The following is a 27,765-nucleotide window of genomic DNA, read 5'->3' as shown; positions in this document are numbered from 1 at the left end:
CGTTTCTCCTATCCATAACGAGTTACTTAATATATTCCGTTTTAATTGTTATCTTGGAGTCAATCATGATCTCACGCTATAGCTACTGACAGGAATCATCAGTTATATGCACAGTGTTTTGCAAAATTGCAAATTCACAATACATCTCTGTTCAATGGCAGCAATGTTTAGCAGCTCATTAACTTTTGGGCTGTGCCTCCTGGTCAGTTAATACTGGCACAGACAGACAGCCTAGCTGATTTGCAGATGTAAAATAGTCAAGATGCACACTGCTGTATAACTGAAAGGAAGCAAAATAGAACAAAATAGCATTTAGAGTAGACTTCCATTAGCTGACTGGTAAGTTAAAAAGGCAATTAAATTGGATTAAAAAGGAAGTAGTGTTGGTGTTTTTATTTATTTATTTATTTATTTATTTATTTATTTTGCTTAGTAATATCTCTCACAAAATATTCCTTATTGTGAAATTTGTTTTTATGTAAATCTAAAGAAATGGACCATTCCCTAAATTTATATATGAGCAAAAGTAAACATACAGGTAGAAACTATGGCATGCTTTCATTTAAACTGGAGTTCTTGAAGTAAAATGTGATATCAAAAATAGGTCACGTGTGATATACTGGAGATACCATGTAATATGTTGTCCATGGTTACAGTTTTAGAGGCTTTGTTCAGATTTGATGACCTTGTATTACTTTGGTGAAGCAGGTGGAGTGGAGTAGAATTGTATAGTGCTGGATAGCCTTTGCAGAAATTTTTCAGTATTTAACAGCTGAACAAGCGAGGAGAGGCTTCAGTAATTCAGGCAAATGATAGGATTGGTAGGAATTACTGCTGTGGGACTATGGGATAGTATAATTGGAAACCATAGATCCATTTGGAATGGTCTAAAATGTGGGAAAGCTATGTTAGTTCAGAAGAGACTAGGACTGGAGGTATTTCTTACCGAGTGTATGTTGGTAATAGAGGATGGAATGTGAAAGAAGCTCTTGTCAGAGAACCTCTGTTTTTTTGTCTTTTAACTTCTTTTCCTTTTCCTTTACCGCCCCATTTGTGCTAACTCACTGAATGTGAAAGGGCTGTTCTGGATTGGGCATAAAGTCCAACTAGCATTTATTGAGTGTTGAGGGGAAAAAGGTTTAATAAACATCAAGTATGCATGGAGCACTTTTACGGGTTCTGACAGTGAAGAGAAGCTTGTAGCTAGACTTCATCTTTTGAATGCATTTACATTTTGGCCTCCCATATTGCTTTGAGTCAACACAACTGAGGGGCAGTGGAACTGGGCAAAAGGAAGCTTCACGAGGTTCAACAACGGGAAGTGTGAAATCCTGCACCGGGGAAGAGCAACCATGTGTACCACTTGCAACCACTTACGGGCTGGGCAGCAATTTTCTGCAGAGAAGGAGCTGGGGACAGCAACCTGCCCACGAGCCAGCCACCTTTACAGCTCTGTAGTGGCAGGACAAGACGCAGTGGGCACAATTTAAAACACATTAAATTCTATCTGAACATTAAAAAAAAAAAAAAAAAAAAAAGTCTTTAGCAATGAAAATGTTCTCAGTGTCTTTGACCTGGCTGTGCCATTATTATTCCTTGTCCAGTATTTTAGTGTAGATGGAGAGCACAAACGTCTTTTTTTTTTTTTTTTTTTTTTTTGAGGGAACTTTTGTCTACTGAAAGACCACTACTTGTTCCTTTGCCTAAGAAATCCCAAACCTCTCTCTGTGGTCCTTCCTCTGTAAGGTGTTTTTCTTTTTTTTTTTTTTTTTTTTTTTACCTTTTAGTCCATGATACACTCTCGTGGACTATTTCAGATGTCTGACTCTATTTTTATTTTCTTGAAGAATGATGCTCAAAACTGGACACAGTTTTATAGCAGAAGCCATACTGATATCATGTACAATAGTCTCACAAGAGCACTGTTACTGACTCTTGCTCTTATCACCTACAGGCCCAGGCTCTACCAAGGTTCTAGAGTACACAAAGAGTCAGGGCACTGTGGGGGGAAAAACAGTGGATCTCCGAAACCTGTAGTTGTACAGAAAAGATCTACTTTAGTCTGTGAGTTCATAGCTTGCTTATTGCTGCATCAGTAGAGAAGGACTGTACAAAAAGACTGTATTGGCAGAATCTGAACGAGTCCACGATCAGTCTGGCCATTCAATGTTTTCCAGTGAAAAATCTGGCTTTACTTATACTGTACAATCATTAATATAGGAATAGTGCTTTGTGACCTGGGCCTTATTTTTCCTATACATACATTGCAGATGGCCTGGCATGAGTCTGTACATCACTGCTGTGGTTGTTGGTTAAGGACTAGGTTTGGAATTCATATTTTTTATATAATTTTGTATAAGTTTTATATGGACCTAATTTTATATGGACCTGAGCATCCATATAACTAATGTTAAATGATTCCATATTAACATTTTTTTCCTGAAACCTGATTCTTTTTCAAGTTTGTATTGGGACGCAGAGTATAAAAGTGTTAACCTAGTTATTGAAAACACGGATCTACAAATGTTACCTCACCTAATCCATTACTTTCACTGAAGCAGCATGCGAAGTTCTGATCAAAGGAACTACAGGGAAAAATGTAAGACAAATAAATCATCAATCATCTTTTTGCATGTAATGTTTGGGTTTGTATATAGTAAAAATGTTTTTTAAGGCATTTGCCTATTTACTGATTTAGTTGAGAAAAATAAGTGCCCACTTTCCGTCCATCTCCTTCTGTGGCTTTCTGTAATGTTGCATCTTTTTTTTTTTTTTTTTTGACCAGGTATTCATTGTATATTTCCAATAGACAATAATAAAGCTTTAAAAGCTGTGTCTACTTATAGGCAAGTTAAATATTCTTTTGTTCTTTTCAATTTGTCCATCTTAGGTAAGAAGTTGTGTTCTAGCCATTAGGCCTGATTTATTGCTCAGTGGTCTATGTGAAATGAGTAAGTGAACATTCTCTAATTTCTGGTGCCCAGGTGTTGAAGTCGTACATTAAGTGCTTTAGTAATTTGCATTAATTGGCAAGCTGTTGTCAGAGAAATGCCGAATATTTAAGCAATAATTCTGCAAAGTATTGAGACTCATTCGTATGTCACTGGGATATTAGAAAGCTAAGTATTTGAAACTTCCTGCTAAGAATGTATCCAAGTATCTTGCTTAACGATATCAAATTGCTAAATTAAAGCATGAAAACTAGCACTGAACCATTTTGCTGAGAAATCCCTGCTTTTACAGTTACGCTTAAGATGAATTTCATTTTCAATTCCAAAGCAAAAGAAATCTTGTCCTTTACTGGCATTGTTCTGCCACTGTAATGGATAAATAGAGCATAAGATATGCAAGTTTTTATACTATGTCTCATCTTTTCATATTTATTTTAAAGCAATTTTCAGGGATCTTCACTTAATATAGCCAGTTATAGTCATCAGCAACTCTGACACGCTTTTAAAAATAGGTTGTGGTTATTGATAGTATCTATGACACAGTCTGAAATGCAGTAAAATCTTGAAATAAATGCTACTATTGAAATCATGTCAGTGTCTTTCACAGCATATCAAAAAAGTAAAGCAGAATCTTCATGTAAAAATAGGTAAAGTATGTTTTTTGGGTGGAATGGGATTTGTTCAGAAGGTTTACATCTAGCTAACCAATACTAACAATAAATGTTTTGTTTTTAAGGAACAATGAAACAATATTTGCAATATACGAAATGGTAGCTAGATGTAGCAATGTGATATTAAGAACTAAACTAAAACACTGTAATGAAACCAAGTATCAGTCTACAGATTGAGATATAATTAAGGCTGTTGTTTAACCATTTTATTTCTTGCTGCCTACACTGTACTTTGTCAAATGAGTTCTTAACATTAGCGTTTATAAACTAGAAATTTCTTCCCGTCTTTTGCCTTCTGAATATTTGTAATGATTATTTCTGACAGATAAATAGAGTTGATTTTGTGAAAAATCATCTTTTCTTAATGTGAATTTTAGGACAGTACAAGATTATGTCAAGAAAAAAGACCTACTTGTAATATACATTTTTGATTCAGTACAGAGCTAATTGTAATTATGCAGATCTCTTGGAATACCAGTAATGTAAAATCTTAGTAAAATATTTTACTCCAGACTGGGTAGAGTTTTAAGGTTATCCAGTGTGTACTGGAGCCAGCGGAGGATAAGGAAAAGGAAACCAATTATTTGTACTGGTTTTATAAATCTCCCTTTATTGCCTAACCTTTTCAAACAAGAAATGGATTTATCCTCTGTGGAGACAGTAGTATAAACAATGTCATTCTCTGGCTAGAAATGGCTCTAAAGTCCTTCTTTGATCTCAAATAGGGTTGCTTGATTCTAAATACATCTTGTAGCACGTGCACGCTAACTATTTAAAAAAAAAAATCCAGTCTTTTAAAAAAATCTTGTCAATAAATGTTTTCTTTAGACTAATTTAATAGTTATAATGTGGTACAATCATGGTGTATTTAATTTCTTATTACTACTTCTAATAGTTTGGGCTTTTTCAGAATGCTAGGCTTATTTTTGTTCTTGAAGTTTGTAAAAATATTAGAGACGATCTTTAACTGAAAGACTAATTAACAGGAAAAGTGTTTAGTCTGTAAAGACTAGGCTATAGTAACTGTAGAAAAGACATTTTTTTTGGTGTGTTCCACTTCAAATTGTGGATAAAAAAAATTAAACAGCATATTCACCTTCCCTTGAAGATGACCATCAGCCATTGCATTTTGTAGTTGTTTTGTTTTATTAAAGCAGTACTGGGGTGGGGGTGAGATGGAGATGCAGACAAAATGAGAGAAAGAAAACAAGCATGAAAATGGCCATCACCAAGGGAAGATTGGGCTATCATAGAAGTTATTAGAGTAGACACTTGATGGGGTCTAATTTACCAAAGGTAAAAGTGTGAAGAAATGATAGCTAATGCGTCTTCTACGTTTCAGAAGACAGGAGCCAATTCATGTCTGTCAGCCTAACATTTTATAGATCTAAATTATTTCTGTGTAAGAAGATTGTTCTCCCCCACCTTAACAAGAATACTTGTTCATTGTCAATTTCACAATTTTTCTTCTGTCATCACACTTTAATTAAAAAAAAAAAAAAAGTGTGTGTGTGTGTTGGGGGGGGGGAGCTGATTAGAACTGGCAGGTTTTTTGGTAATAAATATTACTTAAAAATCACAAGAATTGTGTTACCCTGCTGGATGTTGATAAGTTCATATAGTCTGTCATTTCTTAGTTTTGAAAAAGTCTTTGAATTTCAGTGCTTCAACAGAAGTATCTTAGTCTTCACTGTGATCTTTTCAATTTTTTTGTGTGTCGCAAAATATTGCGTCCATGAGTCAGGACTTCTCTAATGTTCAGCTAATGTATGCTGCTGTGAAGTGAGACTTTAATGAAATTGAAATGGTCGATTAACTCTCCATGGCTCACAGAGGTGACTGTCACTTCTCTTGGCTGTCATGTCACCAGCAGCCTCTGAGTACAAGCTCTGTTAAGAGAGAACTTTTGGTATTTCCTTGCTTACTCCTACACAGGTGAAGGCTTCTGGGTCCTGGAGGTCTTGCTCCAACACTGTATATGTTGTGTTTTTTTTTTAGCTGAAACGATCTTAAGGTATACCTGTGAAATTTCAATTTATTAAATATTGATTCAATCTATTAAGCAATTTCCACTTCAGTTATCTAACAATAACAGGAGAGAAGATATTGCTGGACAAAGAGAAGTGTAAGACAGTTAAGCAGATATTTATGAAGGTCCCTACTTTTTTCATTTCTTTTTTGTTAAATTATGTACAGAATTATTTGTTCTGATTTTTCAGAAAACAGACTTTTTTGTTCATATATTAATCTAATAATATAATTCACTTTCCATAGACTTGAATAATTTGAAAATACTGTTTGCAAATGTGAAACCAGAATGGTAGTTAAATAATTTTTCTCTTTATTACATCATTATGTGAAAAGAATTCTCCTTTGGTCCGTCAATCCCAGATTTCTGATTAGTATTGAGAGTCATATCAAACTCAGCAACCATCTCTCAAACTTGTTATTATTAATTTATTTTAAAAATAATAAAAATTACAAAGCCTGGTGATAAGAGGAAGAAGCATTGCCCATGTTCCTAGTCCAAAAAATGATGAGGGTAATATTCAGTAAAGCAGAACAGCGTTCAGGATATGTAGGAGCCTAAAGTTAATATCACTTTCTGTAATTTTATTTCTTGTATTTTAAGCATGTTGCTTTACCAAAGCTTTGCCAAAGGCATGTAAGAGCAACTTATTAGGTTTTAGTTCCTGTAGTGACTTGAAGGTGTTGCAGCTATATTTGAAACTCAATTCATTGGCCTCATTTATTTTTGTAGTCTTCCAACAGCAAATTAGAGGGAGAAGGACTCCACACATCTAAGTTTTGTATTTCTGCTTAAATTAATCTGAAAATCACTAAACAAACAAACAAAAACAACAATAAAAACTGTCTCATCTCTTTTGTACGAGCTGCACTCTACCTGGACTTGGGGCATATTCACCACTTGCGCTCACAGTGTGTCACACCGTCATGCCTATGAGCTTGCTGCAGTTTTGAAAGTAGGTTTTGAAGATGACTTAACTGAGTAAGTTTGGTGATCCAGCAAAGTATTTGTACTGGTTTCAAACTGCTTATGTCAGCTTGGCTTATTTCTGTGTATTTAGTGACGCGTGTTAAAATATACAAGTCAGTGGTAGATCCATTAAAGTGTGTCAACATGTGAAGTTGAACTGATTTATTAACTCAGTCTGTCTTGGTATGTGGACCAGACTGCAGTTTCTGTAAATATATTCTTTGGGCAGTTCCTCCTGTGCTCCCCAAATCTATGTTGGTAGTACCAGAACTGAGAATGAAATCAGGGATTCAATTTTGTACCTGTCAAATTATCTTTGTCCGAAAGTTTGGCGGGGGGAGTCATCAATAGCCAGCAAATGTGGTTTTTTTTTCGGGATGCATATCTGAATTCATTTTGTGCGTGTTGGAGGACAGGTTACTGTGTCAAAAGGACCTTGCTTGGAATACATTTAAATATTGATTTAACTGTTGTATGAAGGCTTATGTGGTAATTCCGATATAATCTCAAGAGCCGCAGTTATGCATAAAGGCACTTTCGGAGTTCTTGTGGTTAAAATTTAAATTGCCATGTCTTCTGGTTTCTGCCTTTTCCTGGAGCTCTTGATTGCATTTCTGTCTATGGAAGCCTAGAAATAATAGCCTTACACTTCACAAATTCCCACAGGCCTCCCTGCTTGCTTTCAGCATTGGCTGTTTTTCTTGCAAGCGGGAGTTCTGTGCACCGGCAGGATATGAGGAAAGGCCAGTAGCTACTTTTGTTGTGTTTTTGAGAGATTATTTTTTATTACTGAATTTATTTCTGTGTTTCTTACACCCAGAAATGTTATGGTAGCCTTGATTTACAGGCAGGGCTAGCAGTCTTCCTGTAACTCTTACTCCTCCGAGTTGTGTCTGTACAGGCATCGGAGCTCATGCCCTGGCGGTGTTCCTCCAGCATCTGTGGTGATAAAGAGCATGTCATGGCTTTTACCTACTGCTGACACCAACTTGAGAGCTGATAATGGCTCTGAAATTGAAAGGCCACATCGCTGTTCTTTAAAGTCTGAACATGGTAAACAGATTCCCATTTAAAAAAAAAAGGGGAGGGGCGGGGAGCGGGGAAGGACTAAGCTTTTGTTGTCCCATCTGAGAGAGAGGGCCATGACTGTGTGTAATTCTGTGGTGTTACTAGCTGCGCTGCTGGCAGCAGTCATGGGACAAACAGTTGTGGCAGGTGAAAGAAGTAGTTCTCGCCTGTTTGAAAGCCTCTCTTGCTCTTTGCTTGCTACACTGCCTCATCAGGTCTTACTTCAGTAACCTGTAATCCTGAACAAATTCAAGGAACTGACAGATCACTGTTGTCTTCCTTCAAAAAATGTATTTCTTCCACAAAATTACATCAGTCCAAATATGAAATAGGCAAGCCCGAACAGACAAGACCAGTACCTGGTTTAAGGCATTGTTTGGTTTTGAGTAAGGTTTTGACCAGCTACTTGAGAGTAAGGGTCAATAGCACGGGTGAGCCTGACACGAACATTGGAGGCGGCCAGGAGGAAGGCCCAGACCTGTCTGCAGGGTTCCCCAGGGCCCCTGACAGCCCCTGACCCTTGGGATCAGTAAATCAAATGTTGGGACTGATGGCTGATAATGGAACTATCAGAATTGCAGAAAGACCAGCGGGCACACTTACCGTTTAAGTTTTTAATTAAGAGTGTTGTTAAACACGCTGCGGCCCGGCTCTGGAGCTGCAGCCAGGCGGGCTTCCCCTTTTGGGGACACACCGTGCTGCTTCACATGCATTTTCTGTCACGGCGATGCTCTGCCTGACCTCAAACGGAGCCAGAGCAGGCTGTAAGTGACTCCCTTCAAACTGGAGAGAAAAAAATACACCTCTGTAAAATAATTAGCTGAAAACAGCTCAGTGCAAGGCGTAGCAACATAAACAAAAAAGCCTCGTGGTTTAAATATAAAGACTTTATGGCATGCATGTGAGATCACACCCCAAGTAAGAGCATACAAAAAATGTCCTGTTTATCAACACTTTCATACTATAGTCCTGAGTCCTCCAGTGCTTGGCCTTGCTCTATAACCTTTAAAAATGTGAGTACTTGGACTGAAGCTAATGTGTAAGTGCTTTATGGAGGTTTCTTCCTTTGTCCCCAAAAGTTAATTGTATTTGTTCTTATTTGTGTGAATTTATTCTTGTCGGTTCACATTAGGTTGAAGAGTTGTTCTGCATATGAGTTTTTGTAGTTTAAATAAAATTTAGATGATTTAGAGATGACCACTGATTTGATTTTATCACAGGATTGTGATTCAGACAAATTCCTTCAATTAAAATATGTTGTAAGAACAGTAGTTGACCTATGCAACACCATTTCAGGTATGGTCTATGTGAATGGCTGGTTCAACTTCACTTTTAAGGATCAGTTTGGAGATTTATAAGGTTGGGGAAAAGACCTTTTGTATCATTTGGTAACAATAGATCACATCTTCAATGATTCCTCTAGGGTATCAAGTCTGCTAACCAGATAATTCTACAAATAAATAGAATTTATAGTATAAAGAGAGAGGATTAAATTAAATGAGTTTAAATTGAAATACATACTTAATCCCATTTAGGAATTATTATAACTAATGTTTATTATGAATTTTCTTTGAAACTGACTTTCATTATGAACATATTTTTTGTCTCAAACATTAAGTTAGAAAGTTCACTTTCAGGGTGGGGTTTTTTTTGTTTGTTTTTTAGTAATTCTTTAAAAAAATCTAAAGTTTTTTTTTTTTGCATTTCAGGAAAATTGTTCAAGAAATACTCTTGGGAGAGATTATTGTTTAATACTTTGGGGATGAAAACAATTGTTTCATAGCATATTGACATTTTAATTTTTAAATATAAACTGCAGTTCTCCAATGAAGGGTATTTCAGAGCATTAGTCACACACTGTTCTGTCACCTTCCAAATACTTTAAAACATTGATGTGCATCAAGCTTTCAATGAGGAAAAAAAAACAGAAGCCATGGCAATACTTCACCTCACCAGATGACAAATTCTATTTTAACTAGTTTTTCCAGGGGAAAAAAACACAACACCCTGAGTCTACTTTGTCTGCTACTTTTTTTTTTTCCTTTTCATGCTGACATGATATAGCTCTTTGAGTGGAAATGTAAGTCATGACAATCATAAATTGTACTTCTCAGATTGAGAGTTCTATTCAGAGGCAATGCATACCAAAATCAAAATTGTTCCATCAGTGTGAAATACAGCTAGGAGCTTGGGCCTTTAACCCCTGGGTTACCATTTTGAATTGGAGTCACAGCAATAGTGCTCAAACTTACCCATTTTACAGAAATCCTGGTGCTTGAGTAACGGGAGTTCTTTGATTTAGGGCACTTCTTCATCTGCATTACAAAAACCTGTCATTATAATGGGCTTGTCTCAATAGACTCAGCAGAGGCCAAAGATCACCTAGGACTGTACGACCCTTGCAATTAATTGTGGGCCCAAAAGTTTAGGATTTATTTCAGTGAACAAATATCGGGCATAGGTGCAAAATGTTTACTTGTGGCATTCTACATTGTGGTCCAAAAGTTAAAAAATGTAGTTTACCAGAATTTATTCATCACTGTGGAAAAAAAAGGTATAATTGTGAGAAAAACACTGTCCCTCTGTAGGGTTAGTAGGAGCTGCACATTGTCTAGCTGTGGCCATTTAAGTGTTATCTAGACTCCTAAACTGGTAAGCAATACGGGCTTCCTAAAGCTTTGCCCTTGAGCTGCCTGCCCTGCTCCCTTAATTTCAGCGGGTAGCCATACAACCGGTTAAGGCTAGTGGGATAACTTCAGTAGTTATGTGAGGAAATGTATCTTTTTATTTGAAGAGCTTGAATCAAATCAGCTTGATTTCTTGTGGCTGGAGCTTTGCTTTCTAAGTATGATGAGAAATGTGATAAATGTTATTCTCTGTTGTCCTATTTCATCCTGTAATCTGTTTTTGAAAAGGACGCTTGTTTGTAAATTGTTCCATGGCTAACTAAATATTAGAGTCTTGTCTCTTTATAATCTCCTTCATTCTAGCCTTTTTTTCTTATCCCCTGAGACAGCAAACAGTCAGAAGCAGTGTAAGAAACAAATTCTTTATGGCTGATTTCAAAGTTTATGTACTTTATATATGGTAGGCTTCACACTTATTCTATTTTTCTTCCTTTTTTCTTTGTATTGCCATCAATAAGAAAAATAGAGTATTTAAATAAATTTCATAGTAACTCTACCCAGATTTGCATCAACTGAAAATTGACTTGAATAATAGTATCTGTATTTTGTCTCACTGTAATTGTAATTTGTATAGTAAATTGTATTAGATAATCTTACATTCGTGTCCTTTTCAGTTTCTCTTTGAACCCAGTAAGTAATATTGTACTTAATGAATCCTCATATATAGTACTTTAAGATTTTACTAATGGCTGCCTGAAGCCTGTAATCCTTCTGGAATCACCAATCTTCATTTTTTTTCATGTGAGTTTTTTTCTTGTGAACATGTTGAACACTTTCAAGGCTCGTTCCATTTTTTTTTTTTTTTCCTTTCAGTTCATAGTTAAAATGAATAAATCTCCTCAATACAGAATAAATTCCACCCATGTGGCCAATTTTGTTCAGGAGGTTTTTTTTGTTTGTTTTTTTTTTTTTTTTTAAATGTGATTCCTGTCTCTGCTTCTATTCTTCAGTGCTTTTACTCTCCTTGATTCCACATCATTTGCAAATATGATTACAGACCAGTTTTCTTCCAATGCTTTATAAGACCTAAATTTGCTGTTCCTCAGGGAGGTAAATTTTTGTAGTTTCTGTAAGTCATGTTTATTATTATTTTTTAATTGCTATATTTTGTTTTATGCTTCCTCTGTCATGGTATGTAAAAATATGTATGTATGTGTGTGTATAGATTTACTACTAAATGTGTAATGTAACTATTCATAGCCAAATTCTATGAGTACTTTTTCACTTGCTCTTAATTTAGGTCATTTTAGAGAATGCCATAAACTTTGAATTACTTTTGACTTTGTAAGTCTGTTTTCCTTGATTTGGGGAACATTTTAAACCTTCATGTCAATTGAAGCACAGTATTATGCTAACCAGCCTTTGCACTGAAACCTAATGCTCAGAATGCTGTAACTTTAGCAGTCTCATTTAATAGACTTACAATGAAATAAAAAAAAAAAAAAAATCTGTGTTGTTTTATCTATACTTGTTTACCTTTTTTTTTTTCAAGTGAAACTTAGAAATAAAAAGCATAGAGAATAGTTCTTTTTATAAAATATTTTTAGTTTTGGAGAGAATCTTTAGATGTGAATGTGCGGATTAGAATCTCTTTAGGTTCTGAAATGTAAAGCTATTTCTTTAGGAAAAGTTTTCAGATTTTCTAGGACGTATTTGTCTAGAATATGCAATAAAGTGCTTCCATAAAACTTCATGAAAATAAAAGTATTTTGAGGACCAGACCTTGAAAATCAGGGAGCTTTACTTGGATGAAAATGTTGGCTCAGATAATGTGGAATTTGGGAAGAAGAGTGTGTGGTGTAGTGTTTTTTTTTTTTTTAAATTTTATTTTAAGGGTACCAATAGACTCTGAAGCAAATACAGTTAGTGTAATATTAATGGGTTTAATGCTGTACAGCCAAAATCTACATCTGGTTTTGCACCGTTCTTTCCACTGCCAACCAAGGCACTGAAGAGTGTGTGTATGCATGTGTGCATTCATGCATATTAGTGTTAAAGAAGAATTATCAGAGAGGTTGTATCCTTCAATGCAAAATAGACGACTATTCAAGAAATCGTGAGGTTTTCTCCTTTCACTCCTTGAATGTGGAACACAATCCTAAATTTCCTAGAAATAGCAGACAAAGTGTAATTGTCCATAAACTCTGGTTATATTTCCTTTGGGTTTTCAGACAGATCACAAACAACATTTGCATTTACATACAGTGCACAGATGGCACTTTGACACCAGCCCGAAGTACATATCTTTCAGAGCTTATTGGGTACACTCTTAAACTTGTGACCTCTGGCTATTATTGTGCTCTTTGTATTTTGTATTGCAGTGATTTCCTTTTTCTTACTGAAACAATTTCGTTTCTTCTTTATGTAATACATGTTTGTTAAGAATTCTAGCATGTAATTTCTATTTTTTCCATTCAGATTACAGTAATTTGTATCTTATGTAAAAGAGTTAGATGTGAGGTTATCTACAGTAGTATTTTTGATTAAAAAATAATAATCTGTACATAGTAAAATAAAATTAAAACGTTAACTGTCCTGTAATAAAATAAGAAGTGTGATCACTCTAACGTTCTTCATGAGGGAAAATAAGAGTTTAATTTATTTATGGTCAGAGCTTTTTCTCCTTCCTCTCTTATTGAATAATGTTTACGAGGACTGGACTTCTTGAGAAGATAGTAAAATTTACTGTGGGACATAAGCATATAACCAGAGAAGAGGTAATTTCAGAGATAATTTTGGATAAAATTTTAAATGGAAATTCCTTTTTCATCAAAACAAATGATGTTTTTGGAACTTCCATCTCTGGTTTAAGTTAAAGGGACTTCTTCAAGAATTCTGAGACTATGAGAACACTGAAAAATTGGTTTTATTTTTCTGTGTAAGGACACACAGCTTGAAAACTTTCACAGCCTTCTGAGGGAGGTGTAGATATCTTAATTTATAACCTCAGTTCCAGGCACTTCTAAATGACATTTAGGGCATTATGTATATATAATGGAAGTATTCATGACTGTGTGAGCTTTAATTTTGTGGAGTTTCAGCAATTACAGAATTCTGCTAATCAAAATGAGGCACTGAGTCCCTTGGGAGACTTTGTGGATATTTGTCGAGGTGATTGCCAACACTGCATTTCCCGTCGGTGGCAGCGCCGTGGAGCAGATTTGACTGTGCCTTCGTGCAGCCCCTGTCACATCCCCACTCTCCTGTCTGTTGGTGGCAGCTTCCAAAGCTCCAACTTGTTCCGCACTGACTGTGTGTTGGGCCCCGTCATAAATCACCACTGAATAGGCGGCTCTGTGTTCCTGTGTTTAAAGCAGCCCTGAACATTGATTAATGTGACTCTTCGCTCGCAGAACAATTGCCAACACACATATGCACATGAAAAGCTCTTCCAGTGCAAGAGATGGCTTCATCCTGCGCCCTGCGTTTCCCCCCTCCCATCCTCTTTAAGTTATTCCCTTCCAGGGCTAACCTGGCCCTCGGCTAATTGATTATGGGGACGCAGGCCGGATGGTTTTGACCAACACCCCTGGGGGGAATGAGAGCCTTTGGCAGGCCTCGCTCCTGGCTGAGGAGATTCCTGCAGGCTGCTGGGCTTGGGACCCTGACTGCTTTCCGTGTGTCATCTGAGGACTCCTTTCTTCATTTTATTTTTATCTTTTTTGTCACAATGGATCATGTGCTTCGGTTGGTAGATCACTAAATGGCTAAGACTGGGAAATGGGCTTTTCCCAGATTTTGTTTCAGGCTTGGAGAAGAGTGTGTAGATGTAATGATTGAGAGTATATGAATTCAGTACTTCTCTCACCATTGCACAAATCAGCGTTCCTCACTCGTTGTTCGTATGCTTCTACTTCTTTAAAACAAACCGCTGTGACAACCCTTTGAGAGTATGGTCTTTTCTTGCCTTTGGAGCACACTTTAGTTCCTTAGCCTCAGTTAATGTTCTGAGCAATCTTCTACAACTCATCCCATTGACAGGGCAAAGCCAATACAAAACAGGATAGCATTGGTACTCTTTTAAAAGTTTTTCTGTGATCTCTACTTTAGTAAATCTCATTTTTAGTTGTCTTTATTTATATATATACATATATATACATATATATATATATATATATATATATAAAAGTAAATAGGTTTAAAATGGTAGCTCCTTACTGAAAGTAAAATGGTTGCTATGAACTAGTGGCTACCTAGTGAAGTCAATTGCCTTCTAAGTCTTTAGGTGACAGTATAGTTAGAATATAGAAAACTGCTTCAGAATGCTGAGAAGTTGATATCTTCCTCACTTTACCAGTTAGCAGCTTAACTCCTTCCTTTTGGTAGTCTGTTGTAAAGATAATTGTGAGAATAAAGAAATTTCTAATTAACATTTTTTTTAAAGATATGATTGCAGTCTGAAAATGTATTTTTTCTGTGATCAGTAAAGTGCAGGCATGTTTTTACCACGTGTACTTACAAAGTACTTTATGCTGTATTTGTATATAACTTAAATTCTGTTTTTCTTCATTATGATCAAAATTATAGGCAAAAATATTACTGCTGCAATTTGTGTCTATAGTTATAGGTGTTTCCTTCTTAGCAACTGATACATCATATATTATTGTCTTGAGAATGTATATGAAAGTTTACTTCTACCTCCAGAAGAATTAGCAAACATTACTGTCTTTTTTCCACTAGAACCTGAACATATGGGGTATAGTAAAAACTTTCATAGCTTCAGGGATGTGCTCTTTAATTTTTTCTTCTTCCAAGTTCTTCTAACATTGATTTGAGTATATATATGTGTAAAAACAGAACAAAAACAGCTGCCTCTCTGTTCATTTTGTCTCCCAGTCCAGCAGTCTAAAGTGATCTCTTGTTTTGAATATTCAGTAAATAAATGTGTATATATATATGTATATCTTTGCATTTGTTTGCAAAAGTTTCTCAGGATGTTTTTTAATCAAAAACAATGCACAACAAAAAAAGGGGGAGGGGATGTTATAGCATGTAACTCTAAAATTGTTTCCTATCACCTTTTCTAGTCTGTTGGTTTTCTGTTGGTGACTTTTTTTTTTCCTGTTGGAAACCTGCATGCTTAAAGGGCTGCATGACTTTCCCATTTTAATTTTCGCTTGTGATACATTGACTGTGTCTTTGAATCTTTTTCAAAGTGGAAAAAAGTTCAGACATACCTCTATTTGATTGATGTGCCCATTATAAAAATTCATCTTTTGTATTTATCTATCAAAATGTTAATGTCCTGATTATGTTTTAATGTGAATTTGACATGACGGTATGCTGTAATTATGAAGTCTTGAAATACCCTTTGGCTTTGCCTGAACTTGTATCCAGTTTCAAACTGTATGCCCTGTTTTGTACTTGTAAGTACACTTTGATGCAAGAGGCAGCAACATGCAAAATAGATTTTGCTTCTGAAGGTTGCTATTGAAGCTCAAGTGTCCTGAAATTCAGTATTTTGCATTCTGTATTGTTTGGAGTTAATAATCCAAAGAATGTGAATGCTCTTCCAAAGAATTGTTTTGAGAAGGAAAATAATGAGGAAAAGGTTAACTTAATGAAACTGCCGTTTTTTGAATGTGGTAAACTCATGGCACTTGTGAAGAAGTGCTTTGGATTGAAATCTAAGTCAGTGTCAGAAGAGGTGATGGTAGTTTTCAGAACAGACCCACTACAGTATTTCTTTATTTTTTCTTAGGAAGAGAAGGAGGTAGGGCCGAGTTGGGATATCCCAAGCCTTGTACTGTTGTTTATCATCTGAACTACTGTTACTCCATCCTCCCACATGTTCTCTTGCTCTTAGCTACTGTTTCCTTGGTTGAAAATTTTACAGGATGTGAGATTCAACTTCCTTTAGTTAGACTGTGCCAACATACTCCACAGGACATGCTGCAAAAACTGTGATTATGTAGGTGTTAAGAAATTTGCAGTGGAGTAGGATTTGGAATCAAGAGCAGAAGGCTTTCTGGTAAAGTCCCAACATCAGCTCTTTATGGGTTTCCGGGCTTTTTAAACTAGCTCACATTCAGATGCTTGATCTGAATGATGTTAGGTCCTCTACAGGAGACTGTTTTAGCTTCATCTGAAAGGAGTCACAGAATCACAGAATGTTAGGGATTGGAAGGGACCTTGAAGGATCATCTAGTCCAACCCCCCTGACGGAGGAGGAACACCTAGATCAGGTCACACAGGAACACGTCTAGGCGGGTTTTCAATGTCTCCAGAGAAGGAGACTCCGCAAAGCCCCTGGGCAGCCTGTTCCAGAGTCCACCGGGAGGACTGCTTTGCTGCATTGCTGCTGTGTGATGCACACTGAAGTACACAAAGTGGTGATGTTTGGGACTCCTTTCAAAAGCAGACTGATCTAAACTGGAACGCATATGTACATGTGTTTTGAGGCATAGCAGGCAGGGATAACAAGTAACGCTGCGTAGCTGAGAGTCCTTTATCTGTGGAAGCTGACCTAGACAAGCAAATCCCTCTTTAGTTAGCAAAACAAAGATCACAGGAGTCTTGAATTTCATCAGTTTCTGGATTACTTGTTTGTTTGTTTAATGTGTCTTCTTCCCTAATAAATCCCTGATCTAATGTCATGTAGGGAATGAAATATATAAATATATTATGAGGGAGATTGGTAGAAATATGTTCCTATCTACTTCTGCTTTATCTTATTGCTTCATTTCTGCCATGATCTTTTTACAGTTTGAAAAACAGGCGGGGCCTTGAGGAAATCCACTTATCCAACATTTTATTCTTTTCTTCGGTGCAGACTGTAATCATGCCAGAGTCTTGCAAAACATTTGGGGAGATTCCCTCTCATGTGGATATTCTTGTAAGCTGTTGCTGTGTTGCAACACAAGCTTGTTTTGGTATTCTGTGAATGAGATAAATAGTCTCACTGCTCAAAAAGGGACTGTTGATAAAGGAATCCCAAGGCTGTGAAGGCTGTGTCCAAAACTGGATTTTCTTTAAATTAGTACATTGTACTACCTCCCTGAGCTCTACATAATTAGCTCTCTGTTTTTGTGGGTTCATCGACTTGTATTCATTGAAGGATTTAGAAAATTGGATAAGATACAAAGTTAAAGCTTAAGCTGATAGTTAACAGTGAAAGCATTTCAAAAACAACAACAAGAAAAAACGTGCAGATACAGTGGCAATTACTGGCTGAAGCCAAAAAAAAAAAAAAAAAGGGGGGGGGGGGGAATTTTGCTCCATTGCTGATTTCTGCACCCAACCATAAGCTTCATGCCTCTCCTAATTAACTTCATGCTGGTGAGCAGATTGAGAATGGCTCTAGTCAGCGCTAAAAATGCCTGGAAACATGCTGTTTTACAGCCGTATGCAAAGTTGCTGATTTTTTTTTAAATCGCTGCCAAAAGCCACAAGACATAGATGTATGTGTTTCATGCTAATCACAAAATAATAAGGTAATTGATATTCAACAATTTAAAACAACAAACAGAGCCCACGCTATAAATCTGGCTGGCTGGCTTTAATCAATAATAGTGCCCACTGTTTGAGTGGAACCGCAGAGGAGGTAGTAGGAACTTGGTTCTGAAAGAGAGGCTTTTCCCCAAATGTTGATAAGGCATCTAAATGCCTCTTCTTGTCTCCAAGAAGACAACTGAAGAACTGGTGTTCTTTTTCTATTGCCTGCAATAAATTTAAGAAGCAAAAGCAAGATTGTAGGAAGGTTAAAACTCTGAAAAGGTCTGGAGAGGTTGGTGTTTCTTTGTTTGTTTCAGATTAGTTATTGCTCCTTAAGGACCTTCAGAATTTTCCTGGATTGTTGAAATGATGTTTTAAAATTAATTTTGCCCATTCTAAGGGTATATCTGCATGGCACTTTCCAGATGTGTTTGAGGCTATTCTTCTATATTGCAAATAAACCAATGGCAGAAACAGTCATATTGTCAATAGAAAAGAAAGAAGAAAATGAGTATGATTTGCTAGAAAAGGTCCTAGCTTTGGCAGGGATAGGCATAATTACCATTCAGAATCTGTTCTTGAGCTGAGGGGATTTTATGGAGGGGTTTTCATTGCAGTAATTCTGTCAGCTCCTGTAGACAAAATTCTAGGCTAGCATGAGATACCAGAGGGTTTTTGGTAACAGTCACCTCTTCTAGTCATACTGGCAGTTAAGCCTATAAATAACAGTATACTATTCGGGTGACACACCTTCAATTAAAACTCCTTTTTTTGAAATAAATTATTCAGTTTTAACTTCTATGTGTTGGACAGTAACTTGGAAGAAAAAAAAAAAGATTCCTTTCTCTCTTCTGAAAGACCTCTGGGAACATCTTGAATGATTCTACTGTGTAAAGCATTATAGCATTGCATTGTTAGCCCAGCTAGTTTCATCAGGTTGTTTGTCTGTGTTGCTTCTGTGGGTGTTTTTCCTGTTTCTTTGTATATTTGTTTTTAAAGGAAGTGGGAGAGGATAGCCATACAATTATGATGAAGAACCTTTCTCTTGTCTCCATTGTCTACCCATCTTCCTCTGTAGTAGTGATTACCTCATAAAATTTCTGGTATAAGAAATGGTTGTTGCAAAGGCCTGTGATAAATGCTTTATTAACTGACTACTTCCACGTAAATCAAGAAAATTCTTTCTCCTTGGAATAACAATCATGATAACATTTTTTAAAAGCTGTGTTCGAGGAGTAGCTTGGGTAATTTTCCTTCTGGAAATGCTTAGGAAGGGAAGACTTTGCTCATTTGGCCAGATTAAACAGTTATTATCAGAAAGAAAAGGCTTAAGGGCATGGGCATGGAAAGTACGTCTTTTAAGCTCTTATGTTTTGACAACCTGCATGTGACAATCCAGCAAAATCCATTGCTCTTTTTTCGTTATCGTTTCTAATTAGAGTGTATTTTTTAAAGATTACATGGTTTCTAAGACAACTGTCAGAAAGTTTTTTGTGTCTGTTTTGTTTGTCCCATTAAACTGAGAGCGGTGCATTATTTTGCTTAATTGAGGTATTGTTCTGGAAAAAAAAAAAAGAAGAAAATTATCAACTTTCCGAATTTCAGCCTGTTCTTATAGCCTGATAAAATGGCTTCCCTGGTTCAATATAGTAATAAAAAAATTCCAAAAGGAAGTACTAATGAGGGACAGATATGTTGATGGCTACTAAATATCTAAGTCCAGATCCAAACCCTTTCAAATTCACAGTTTCTGGCTGCTGGAGCTGAGCTCTGTAATTAGGAAAACAATAATTCCCTTAAAGGTGTTACTGGGGTCTAACACTGAGCAACACAGACCTTTACCCTAGTCCTGCAAGGAAGTTTTTTTGTGTTCTCATGATTTGCAAGTAAGAGATGTTTGCACTGTAGAGGTTAATGGAGAAACAAAAAAAGGAATTATAACATGTGGCATTTTTTAAATATTCAAGAGAGTTCAAAAAGGCACATGAAGAACACAGCCTGGAGTCAAACTGAAATGGCTTTACACCATCCTTGAGTCTTTCAGACCCTCTGTTGCCTTGGGCTCTCATTACTCAGATAGCCTGCTGGGTCCGTTGCATGGACCAGTTTTCCCAAGGATGCAGAAGCCTCAAGAACCTCAGTATAGAATTGTCTGCCAGTGAAGTAAACATAGTGTGTTTTTTTAAGGCAGTTTAAATGTGGTATTTTAAGAACTATTAAAAGGAAATGTGGTACATCATTAATGTTAAAGAACTGATGACTTACTAGAAGTGAGCTTCAGGGAGATGTGCTGAAATTCTCCCACGCTTCTGTTGTTACTCATGGATTTTATTCCCTCTGACTTTTCTAGTAAATGTTTTATCAATTTAGCCTAACTCCATCCCTTATAAATTTACTGTTGGGAGAGGGGAAAAAAGTCAGCAGTGTTTTGCTTCTGTGTCCTTTACTTGGATCCATGGTTCTGGTAAACAACTCAGTGCTGGTGCTTGCCATTCTGCAGCCATCTTCTCGTGCCTGTATTTTCTGGGGATTCTTCTGTCAGTAACAGAATAAAGCAAACTTAGCTCACTTTTCCTGCTCCTACTACGAGGCTTGAGTACCACCACTTGACATTTCTGCTAGGCCCTGCTAAGGCCTGCAATGGCAAAGACATGAATGTGGGACTCTTAGCAGCAGTTGTGGAGGAAATAAAATCTAGTAGATTTGTTCCAGTTGCAAATAGTTCATTTATCTATCCAGAGAGATTTTTTTAATGCTGTATTTCTGAGAAAATAGTAATATGTAATAGTAAAAATCAGGGAGCCCAGCCTGGCAGAGTCTGTAACGAGCAGTTCAATTAGGATGAGTGTAAAACCAGAAGTGAAAAGTATGCTTGGCACAGTCAGGGAAGAAAAAAACAGTTAGTTTCCAGCTCACTTCTGGGATATATTTTTTCTGTAGAAACTTTGAGTTAAAAATAACAACTTTCAACAGGTTTCTAAATATTCTGCTGGTTTGAGTTAGTGGTTATTTCAAGGCCAGTTGAGACTTTTATTTATATATATATATATATATGTATGTATGTATGTATATATATTCCAAAAAGCTTCTGGCTTTGACTAATAATACTGTATTTATCAGTAAACATGACAGTATTTTTTTATCTGCACCACTGACAATGAAAATTCGCCTTTACATTATGTTACAGACAACTTTTATTTTCATTTCCGCCCACATGTAAGCTCTTATGGTGTCTTGCAGAGACTTTTGCTCAGTAATTCTAATTTATTTTTTTATAAGTGTCCGTGGAAAGCTAAAATTCAAGTCTAGAATGGAATTAAAAAAAAAAAAAAAGAGAGAGAACTGCTGAGAAGGCTGAAAAAATCCAGTCAGAAACAGAAAATATTGTACAAGTTCAATATTATACTGTTAAATAGCTCACAAATACAGACTTTGTGTAGGATTTGTGTTACTTAGGTGTAGAAAATTCATGTATATATGCAGGCAAAATTTTTCTGTGTTGCTTGGCTTACAGTTTAGCACTTGAACACTGCCACTGGCAGTAAAGATTTGATGATCACAGTAGGAAATAACGTTGCTGGTAAGAAGTGCCTTCTCACATGCATTACTTGATACAAATGATTTGAAGGATCATTTTGGAGTTTCCTTGATATGTGCGTTATTTTTGAGTTTTTTCAATTAGATGTGTAGCGTTTCTAGTGAGTGCTTGATATTTCTCTCCTGTGTTTCTGACTTTTGCTATCCAACTAAAAACATGTTTCAAATAAATCATGCTAAGTTTAAAAGCAAACATCTTCCTGTGATGGCTTTTTTCACGCAGCTGGTAGAATTTTGTTGTGATATAGATAAACTAGCTATTTTAATGTATGTATTATGGTAGGCAAAAGATAGAGAGGGAAACAATGTAGGAAATGCCCAGTTCAAAGCAGTTCTTTGGCTCATAAGCAAGCAGAGAAAAATTACAATTTAGTGCCACCTTGGCTCTGTAGCAGTGAGTTGGCTCTCCGGAGAGGTAGGGAAGCTTCACTGTTCCAATGCAGAACAAAACACGTTTTCTAGGTGAGATACTGAAAATGGAAGCAAAGTTGCTCTACCTTTGTTATTTTATATTTTATTTTATGGATGTAAAATAAATAAATAAATAAATAAAATAACCTTGCAGAAGATGAATGTCTAAGAATAGCAGTCATCTTGAAAGACTTTTTGTTGAAAATCATTTTCTTCTGTTTTTATGTTTTTTTTTGGAAAAAGGTTCTTTAGGTTGTATGTTGTTTGATCTTATTGCCCTCCCTGTCTAGCTTTGTGCCCTTGACTTTAAATGTATATATACAATGTTAGTAACAATTTTCTCTGCGTAAACACAGGAAGAGCAAACATCAGTATGTTGCAAAGGGTAAGTGGAGTTTGAGGTGAATACCCTGTAGGTAAAGTGGACTTGAAAGAGCATTCCTACAGAGCTCTGGCTTTTCTGTGGCTATCTCTGGTGCTCAGTTGTCCTTTGCCTTGCTCAGAATTATGCCATCAGTATGTTCTTCAAACTACTGGAGAAGCAAATAAACCTTGCCTCTGCTGGGATTAATTTACTGCAGCCTGAAGCAGCAAATCTCTTCTGGCAACCATTCATAAACTGAGTAAGCTGCACCCTCGCATCTGTTGGCAGCACGAGTTCATCGCAGAAGACAGTGTCTAAGAAGACACCAGAGTGGCCAGGATGGGAGAGCGAATATGAGTCTTTAACAAGTGAGAGCTATGGCATTGAACATGTTGAGTCTGCTCCTCACATTGTGTAGAGTCTTCTCTTTCTCCAGTATTTGTATAGTTCAGCTGGAAGACCAAAGATCGTTATGCTGTGAGAAGGTCAATCATTCTGGCTTGGCCAGTTACTTAATGGTGACTTGATTAAATTTATAGTTTTAGTGAATTTACTGAAACTTTAATCAAAGCAGATCTTTTCAGTAAAGTTAGTAGAGCCCCGATTTTTCAGAGAGACTATTAATTACTGAAGCCACATTAATAATTTATGTGTATGGATTGCTTTTTTTCTGGATGGCCAGCTATACCTTACCAAATCGCTTTAAAACTTTATTCTGTTTAATCAGACTTTGATCCTCCTCAGCAGTACTCGACTAAGCATAGAATAACATTGAAAATCAAAATAACACTCAGGGCCATAATCACTTTGCATACCTTAACATTTACTGACTTCAGACTTTTCCTTCTCCAGCTTAATTGCAGTACAAAAGTGACCATCTTTATTCCTAAATAGGGCTTTTAAAAGGAGCTTGCAGTCTATCTGAACAATAAAATGATCTTGCCATGGGAATGTAACTGTGGGGTTCTGGAGACCTGAAGTTCCCTTTTTGCTCATTTACCTTGGACAACTTTGGTGTATCACTTTGACTTTTTGTATGGCATTCTCCTGGCTATACCATTGAGATATGACTATAGGCATTACATTTAATATTTCTGTAGTCTGGAAATACATGCTACTCCTATAAAGGCATTCTAACTTGGCTCTGAACTGGAAAATGTTTTCAGAAAACAAGTATTGAAGTCCATGACAGATAAGATGTACATGTGTGTTCAGTAAAGAAACAGACTAGTTTTATAACTGTGATTCCTGACAAGTCTCACGTTGATTTTTTTTTTTGTCAGTGAACTATCAGCAGCAGCTACAGAAATGGTAAAAACTAAAATGAAAAAAATAAATGCATGAAATAAGTTAAATAAATACAACTCATCTGTTCGTAAGTATTCGGTGAGCCAAAACGAATGAAATGTATTGCATGCGTTGTTCTGAATGACTTCGTTGTTTAGCTCTACAAATTGCTGTCAAATTGTTGAATACAATATAAGCTGTTGAAACTTGTCAGAGTTAGTGTTCAAAATACAAAGATCTGATGTTCCTTTAAGGTTTTTGGTTGTGTGTTGTTACTAGCATTCATAAATTATCCTGCGATTAAGAAAAACGATGTCGCAAACAGAAACGGTTTTAAATTGACGGTGAAGCCTGTGAGTTAGTGACTGTTTTAATAGAAGATTGCTTTGTATGTTTTGCTTCTATTTCTAAAATTAGTTGGTTCCAAATAGATCTTGGGTTTTATGTGTAGTCAGACTCTTTTCATATATTCAGTACAGCCTTTACTTATGTTTATACCTCATTTATTTTGTTTAAGAACTACTTATGTGCTTTTATCATTTAGTTTTCTATTGTTGATGCCAAATCCTGAGAAATTGGTCCCTGTAGTGTGCTGCAGCCATTAAATACCAGTCTGTTGCAGAATATCATTTGAACTTATTAAAATGTGATTCATCTGGTGCCAAGTTTATTCACAAGCCTTGTGCTGGGCCAGGCATTATACATCAAGGAAAAAAAAAAAAAAAAAAGGAAACTCCCGTGGGTAGAGTTGGACAACTAAATTCTGTAAGGTTTGTTAACTCATGTCTGCAATGAATCCAATAGGGTGCTGCTGTCCTTTTTCTGTTCTTCATTTATGGTTTTTCTTGAGTGGCCGAGGAAGCAGGCGCTTGAACATGTGAGCTAACAGAACTTCTGTGGTCCTAATCCCCTAATTAGACTATCTTGCACAGATGGTATTTAGATTCTTTTTTGTGTGTGAAGAAAGCATGTGGTAACAATATTCATGAATTTTTATAAGATCAAACATGCTTCTTAGGTTTTGCTTGCATATTTCTTAACCTTGTATTTGGGCCAGACCACTGGGTGGAAACAAATGTGAAATTGAACCTAAACACACAATGAAATTCTTACCAAATCACTTTACAGCATGCAATAAATAAGTAAAGGCATTGCACCACACCAGTGGTATTTGTGACGGGGCAACAATTTTTTCATTATCTTGGTCATTGACCCCAAAAGTAATAGCACTCATTCTGATGTTATATCCAATAGTATATTATAAAGGAGTTATGCTTTAATTTTGTTTTGAGTAATAAACACTGACAAAGACACTCTGAATTGTCAAGGTTAAAATACAAAGGAGGTTAATTTTCTACAGAATGACAAGCATTTTGGACGAAGTGATTATATAATGGTGGTGTCAGAGGGAGATGCATTGTCGAAAAGCACTTGCACTGGAAAGTCATTGGAAGCCCTTTTTTTTTTTTTTTTAATCTATCACATAAATATCCCTAGTATTACATATGAGAAAAAATACATACTTGAAAAAATGTCTCTGATAACAGTGTTCTGCATTTTCTTTTGTATTACCCATGGAATCAACAAATACATAAATGAAGCATCATAAAAGTTGAGATTTGCTGTGTTTGAATCTCATATTGAACTTGCCAATTACACTGACAGCTTCACATTCTGTCTGGCGTATACAATGGTGTAATTGGAATCAAATTGCAGCTTTTAAATTGTCCAGAGTGGACTTTTCCATAAATGAAGCTGGATTTTTCCATGTTGTTCTGATTAAAAAAAAAAAAAAAAAAAAAGATTCACCGTGTTTTGTTACCATTACTGAATGTGTTTGAAGTGTTTTGTTACCATTACTGAATGTGTTTGAAGTGTGGAAGAGATTCTCATAAGGCCTTAGGAGGAAGACAGACAGGCAGACATGCAAGTAACATCTGTAGTGCGAAAACAGAAGATGATGAGAGGTGAAGAAAAATTAAGAAATAGTGGTTATAACCAAATGTTGCAAATCTGATACTAATGAAATTCAAGAGAATCGTGTAAATACTAGCATTTTTTAAACAGATTATATTTGAAGACATGAGTAGTAATGGAGGTGAATGAGAAGAGTAACAGAAACAGCTTTATTGTTCTAAGTAAGAAAGATGAGAATTATCTCACATAACAGAAACAGTAATCTAAGAGTAAGGGATGTGGACACCAACGTATCAATTCCTCTATCTCTGAAGTTTAGATAAAGACTTGGAAGGGACCCCATGAGAATGTGAAATTGAATGATATTGTCAACTTCTTAAATTCAAAGTGGAAAGTTAGCAATGAGTAAAAGTTAGCTATGTCATCTCAATGACTGAGAAATAATGGATAAATTAGGATTTTAGCCACTGGAGCAATTAAGTATATGAAAAATAAATAAATTGGTATTAAAATGACCAGATTCACAGATACAGGTTTTGTGGGTGCCATTAAATTCTTTATAGCTATAGCAATTTTTTTAATTTTTTTTTTGGGGGGGGGGGGAAGCGGGAGTTGCTAAGAAATATATATATTCGGTATTTTTTATGCACAGAGGGAACTTGGGGGATTTCTTCCTTGCCCTCTAGTGGAGACAGGCAGCCCATGTGGTACTGGAAAAAGCGAGCTAATGGTTTCCATCTGAAAGATGATCAGTTATGTGTAGTGAAGTTCAAATGCCAAGTCTTGGTACATGTGCTGTCCCACACTTCAGAATATTGGATTTTGTTTCCAAGTTCCTTGCTCTTCAGGAAAAGAAAAAGGCTAAAAGTTTTGTGTTGAGAACTATACATTCTTTTCATTAATGACCCAACTTGTCCTTCCTAATAATTCTATCTCATCTCCCCAGCATATGAGAATGGAGAGGGTTTGAAAGCTCCACGTTCATTGTGAGTCTAAATATCAGTGCCATATTTTTCAGCTAGCTGAATGGTCAACCTAGGACAAAGTGCAAACAGGAAACATTAACCACAACTGATCAGGAAGAATCATAAAGCACATCTCTTGAATTGTATCAGTCCTGGTAAATATATCTAATTGTTTTTTAAAGACCTGCAATGTTGGAGGTTGCACTGTTTCCTCTTGCATTATTCCGTTCCGTAATGTCTACCGTGAATTCTCCTTGCAGCAGTTTAAATCCATTGCTCCCTGTTCAGTCCACTAGGGACACAGAGAATTGCTTTTCCTCTTTGCAGCAACCTTTGCCTATTTGATGACTTTTACCATTCCCCAATATCAGTTTTCTCCTAGGTAAAGGTGTCGATTAATGTCATTCACGTAAGTCTTATTTTTCATAAGTTCTGTACAGTGATTACAACAGCAAAAGTAAGAACATGTTTTCATGTAGCTAAAATAGATAAGCGCTTGAAAAAAAAAAAAAAAAACCTCTTGTAATTGTGGTCATCCGCCAGGATGTGAGAAACAGAATGAAATTTTGGTGGGGGTAAAACCAATCTTAGAGCTCCATTGTCTGCTTGAAGCAGGGCCAATGTAGTTTGTTCTTCCCAGCTTTCTAACTCTGTTCTTTCTCCACAGTGAGAACACAGAGTGATTATCTCATGACGCCCTTTCGCAGGGCATGTTGCGTACAAAACATGCCCGCGGAGGTAGAGCTACTGTATTCATGACACAGAAAAGCCATGCTGCAGTGGGAGAGGGGCACATTCCCCTCTGTTCATTTCAGCTGCCAAGAAGGCAGACAAAAGGATGAAAAAATGGGTCAGATAGCAGATGGAGTTGCAAAGAGAGATTTGGGGCACTAGATATGAAAACACAGGTGAATGTGTTCTCCTTACCTTGATATTGAAAGGCAGTGCGTGCCAATACTGAATACCACTGAAACAGGTAACGTCGGACTCTATCACTTTGGACCTTTCAATATCCTTTCAGAATTTTCTTCTTGCTAATATACCAGTACTAAAAATATTCCAGAGAAAACTGCTTTTGTTAAAAAGTGAATTTTGTTGTAGTGAGTTAATGCACAGAACTCCTGCAGTTCTCTTAGCACACTTCCAGGAGACAGACAAGTGTTTCCCAATAGCATAGATGACAAAGTAGCAAAGTCTCTGCAGCAGGAAAAATCATGGGACTATGGCACAGTCATACAGTCACTCGCTGAGGGGACGAATGCTTGTTCTGTATGCCAGGTGCATTGCACAATGATAATTAATTCATTAGGATTTAGTCACAGTGGGCAAGAGGAAGATCTCTTCGCTGTATTTGGAGATCAGATTTTGTTGATTCAGAAGTTTGGCAAGGCTCCTGCTATTGAGGTGTCTGATTT

The 27,765-nt window shown here is 36.4% G+C and overlaps 1 protein-coding gene across 5 annotated transcripts in view; it reads left to right on the top strand.

Annotated features, from left to right (window-relative positions):
- Window positions 1-27,765, top strand: part of ROBO1 (roundabout guidance receptor 1) — a 701,438-nt gene that overhangs the window by 451,822 nt on the left and 221,851 nt on the right. The window lies entirely within an intron of this gene.

The sequence above is a fragment of the Cygnus olor genome, chromosome 1 (genome assembly GCF_009769625.2).
Source record: "Cygnus olor isolate bCygOlo1 chromosome 1, bCygOlo1.pri.v2, whole genome shotgun sequence".
Taxonomy (NCBI): domain Eukaryota; kingdom Metazoa; phylum Chordata; class Aves; order Anseriformes; family Anatidae; genus Cygnus; species Cygnus olor.
Note: the sequence above shows the minus strand (reverse complement) of the source record. Positions and strands in the feature narration are given on the sequence as shown.